The sequence below is a fragment of the Oryzias melastigma genome, linkage group LG23 (genome assembly GCF_002922805.2).
Source record: "Oryzias melastigma strain HK-1 linkage group LG23, ASM292280v2, whole genome shotgun sequence".
Taxonomy (NCBI): domain Eukaryota; kingdom Metazoa; phylum Chordata; class Actinopteri; order Beloniformes; family Adrianichthyidae; genus Oryzias; species Oryzias melastigma.
Genome location: NC_050534.1, coordinates 1,029,931 through 1,034,927, shown reverse-complemented (window position 1 = coordinate 1,034,927; position 4,997 = coordinate 1,029,931).

The following is a 4,997-nucleotide window of genomic DNA, read 5'->3' as shown; positions in this document are numbered from 1 at the left end:
TTATTGTTTTGAATCTGTATCTCCCCTTTACTTTAAGTGTAACCTTTTGTGATTAAGGAAAAGAGTTTCTGAGATAATCAGACCAAAGAAACCATGGTCAACCATTTGATTTTGATCACCTTTGATTATTTTGGCTGTTGCTAAAATATGAGTATTTGAAGTGCACTAAATGTTAGCTAACTTGAGGTTGAATGTAAAAACTGACTGCCAAGCTTATTCTGTTATTTCTACCTCATGTTTTTTTTTGTGTTACCAATTCAGGTCAGGTTTTTTCCTCTGGATGGGGGAAAAAAAGGAACTATTTCTTCTGATGGCGAGCTACCAGTCTGGGATCTTTCAAGAAGGACACCTGAATAAAAGTCTTGAAAGGAACCTTTAAGAAGGGCGCATGAACTGAAGTTGAATATAAAAACCTGCAACAAGGTTTGAAAGGCTCTGGACACCCAACTCCAGGACAGAAACATTAATGTTTTGCTTGTTGCATTTTTATTCACACACTCTGGGCTCCTTGAGACGAACATCTCTCTTCTGTAGTCAGAGCGCCTAGTTCAAAAACTGCGTTATATAACACCCTTACTCTCAGATCATTTTCTAATTACCTTTCAGTTTATACTAGAAAATGCTACTGCTCCAATAAATAAGAAAGAGCTTAAACGAACATTATCTGACCGTTCTGTGTCCGAATTTAAACTCGCAGTCCAACCAATGTTTAGTAACATGTTGGATAAATATTCTCAGAGCACTTTAAGCCCCGTTGATAATGATCAGTTTGTCAATGATACCATGCAAGCCCTCAGAGGAACACTTGATGCTGTTGCCCCTCTGAAGCTTAAGCTTGTTAGACAAAACAAAGGTAGCACCGTGGTTTAACGCTGAAACACGTTCCCTAAAACAAATAACTCGTAAGTTAGAAAGAAAATGGCGCCATTCCGGACCAGAGTACTCTCTGAATGCTTGGTGATGTAGTTATAAAAAATCCCTGCGTAAAGCGAGAACTCAGTATTACTCAACTTTAATAGCAGAAAATGCAAACAATCCAAGATTTCTCTTTAGTACTATGGCCAGGCTGACTAGCAACCACAGCTCGGTTGAACCACATATTACTGCTAATATCAGCGCCGAAGACTCTCTTACATTTTTTGATGATAAAATCACAAATATTAGACGCAAATTGAACAAGGTTATTTCCACTATCAGCCCTCAGCAAACTGAAATGGTAGAAATGAAAACATCCATAGAAACATCTGTAACATTAGACTGCTTTCCTGCTGTGGACCAAGCAGAAATAGCATCAGTTATTACGTCTTCTAAAACCTCCACTTGTCTCTTAGACCCAATCCCCACTAAACTTTTTAAAGAAATCTTCCCCCTTATTAGTGAATCCATATTAACTATAATAAATACCTCTCTAGAGACTGGTTATGTGCCTCAGTCTCTTAAATATGTAGTTGTTAAATCTCTTTTAAAAAAGTCCAGCCTGGATCCTGACATTCTAGCCAACTATAGACCAATATCTAATCTCCCATTCATATCTAAAATCCTAGAAAGAGTTGTAGTAAAGCAGCTGCAGTGCCACCTACAGGACAACAATCACTTTGAAGATTTTCAGTCAGGGTTCAGACCTCACCATAGCACTGAAACTGCACTGGTCAGAGTTACTAATGACTTGCTATTGGCTTCAGAAAAGGGACTAATCTCTATTTTGGTCCTGTTAGACCTCATCCATGCATTTATAACGTCTAGACTGGATTACTGTAACTCTTTACTAATATCATGCCCCAAAAGTTCTTTAAAAAGTTTTCAGCTTATCCAGAATGGAGCAGCAAGATTGTTAGCAGGAACTAGTAGAAGAGAACACATCACTCCTGTGTTAGCCTCTCTCCACTGGCTACCAGTTGAATCCAGGATCAAGTTCAAAATCCTTCTGTTAACCTATAAGGCTCTGAATGGTGTGGCCCCATCCTATATTAGAGATCTCATAGTTCCTTACCAACCAATCAGAACACTTTGTTCACAAAATGCTGGACTGCTTGTAGTTCCTAGAATTTCTAAAAGTACAGTTGGAGGTAGAACCTTCAGCCATCAAGCCCCTGTTCTATGGAATAAGCTCCCAGCTCATGTCAGAGAGGCCAGCACAGTTTCTACCTTCAAAACTAGCCTTAAAACATTCCTTTTTGGGCAGGTGTTCTGCCAGGCTAGCTAGTAATCATAGAATATTTAACATAATGCTCCCATACTGTTTTGAAGTTTGGGGAAATAATTATTATAATTACATACTTCTTCAATATAAGCGGCTGGGTGGCTCAGTGGGCTAGGTGAAGGGCTGGCACTCAGGAGCCCTGGGTTCGATTCCAGGGTTGTCTACTGATCCCCACCCAGATTGGGTCCTTAGGCAAGACCCTTGACGCTGCTGCCTAACTGGGTCCCTGTGCCCCTCAAGTACAGGGTTGTGTCAGGAAGGGCATCCGGCATAAAAACTCTGCCAAATCACTGATGCGAAACAGTGGGTGCTGTTACGCTGTGGCGACCCCGAAAGGGATAAGCCGAAAGTGAACTACTACTACATACTTCTTCAATATAAGCTTGAAATGCTAAAAATGTGTTAATTCTCGACATAACATAGAAGGCTGCTAGAAGTTAGAAGCTGGGGAAAGTATGGTGCACCGGGGTTCTGTCCTCTGTTTTCATCTACTTCTACTCTCCTCTATGTTTTATTATATACCTTTTAATTAGGTCTGTATGCCTTCGATGGTACAGTATGATTAGTGACAGTCTGGATCAGTGTTTAACCTACTCTGTCAACCTACACTGTTTCTGCATGCAGCTTTTTGTCATTCTGCTTTTTTTTATGTCATGCATTTAACTGCAGTTGCAAGTTGTGTATATATATATTTTAGAGCTGTCAGGCGATTAAAATTTTTAATCACGATTAATCGCATTATCCATAGTTAACTCACGATTAATCGCAAATTCATATGCAGCCTTATTTTTTAGGGAAAAAAATGTGTGCTTCGTGGAATTTAGCAGTTCTACATTAATTATGAAACAAGAATGGCAAAATTAATAGTTTTCTTCAGAAATACTTTATTTTGTAACATTGTATTGAGATAAACTTTCTTAGCAATAAAAGGCTGTAACATAAAATGCCTAACAAAAGCCCAAGTCCAAGTGAAGGGCATTTTAGATTCAAAACTTCAATCAACGTTCAGTAAAATAAAATAAAAAACATCAAAAATAACATTTCCATAACACTCTGAATGAAATAAAGATTTATCATTTCCAATTATCTTTTGTTTTTTAAAACATTAAAGACTGAGAAAAGCGGGATACACTGTGGATAGTTTGACAGTCTGTTACTGCCGCCGCGTTCTCTGGCTGCAGCTCGATGCAGCGACGTGTCCAGCGGAGCTCACGCCATGAATATGCCGGCAGACAGACAGCTATGTTGGGGCTGGATCACTCTTAAACCTCCAGAACTTTGGGATATTTTGCATGTTTTCGCACGGCGAAAGAGGGACGGGACACACACTCAAAGCTGAGATTTATCTTTTCATCTACAAATAACTGGCGTTGTTTAAACTACATTTAAAACGTCCCCCGGTTCGCTTGCTGTTCGGAACGTCGGGGGTCCACAGCTCTCGGGACGCGGCGCCAGACGCGAGCCGGTACCACCAGACGTGGTACTGGACGCGAACCGGAGCCGGGTTAGGGTACAGGAGCTCTCCAGGTCCTAGCACCGGCCGGTTTTAGCTAGCAGCTCGGTGGTCGGAGACCTGCCCGTGATCTAGTGAGAGCAGCCAGTGAGTTAGAGGGCGATGAGGGGCACTTGGGCACGGCGTGGAAAGGCATGTATGAGAAAATCCGTGATTAATGCGTCTAAATAATTGTTGCCGTCACTCACATGTCAAGTCAACGCGTAATTAATGCAACAAATCTGACAGCCCTTATATATATATATACAGATTTATGTTGTAATACCATTTTCTGTTTTTACTTAATGATGTTTTTATTTATTCATGTATGCACCATTTAACCAAGACAAATTCCTCGTATGTGTTAAATCGTACTTGGCAATAAAGTTGCTTCTGATTCTGATATTTTGTTCCTTCTTTCCCCACTCCCCTCCGGGGAGAGCGGGAGAGATTGCAGTTTCTGGGAGATTTGTCGGTGCTCTTGATGAAGCCCCACCCATCTGGATGAAGCCTAGCTCATCTGGATTAAAATCTGGATCTGCTACGCTATTTAAAATGTATAGTTGTAGAGTTAGATAAGCTAATTTTTCTTCAACAGTCCTGGTGTCACCTGTCAGTCCTGGGGTAGGATCTCTCCCTCATGTGGGCATCCCTAAGGTTTCTTTGTTTTTTCCTAAATCAGGTTTAAATCAGGTTTTTTTTCAGTTTTTCCTTACCGTGAGGGAAGGTCTAAGGATGGGGACAACCAGTTTATTTAGTCTGTTTAGTTATTAGCAATTGTTTATATTATATGACTGACTTTCTGCTTCAAGCCCAATGAGGCAATTGATTTGTGATATTGGGTTATATAAATAAAATTGAATTGAAATGTTCTTTTCTGTCTGAGAAAAGTCAATAAAATATGTAGTGATGACTTTTAAAGCCTTAAACACTTAGACTAAACAAAAATATTAATCAGGACTACTTCACAGATTGAGTTTATGGTGGGTTATTTAAAGAATTTAACTCCCTGGACAAGCGAGGATTTGTGCATCAAGAGCATTTTGGGCTACACAGAGACCTGATGGTTCAAACTCTGATTCAGACGCCGTCCAGCCTGAAAAGCTTTTTGATCCGTCAGAATTAAAAGTCTGCAGAACAGAGAATGACTTCTACTCCATGGATATGGAGCTTCAAACTGTTCATAACTAAAAAAATAAATATGACCTTATTCAGACAATCAATAGAATATTTTGAAAATATAAAAAGATTATGAAATTGTGGAAAAACTTGCCCATAAATTTTAAATCGACCATATTACTGTTA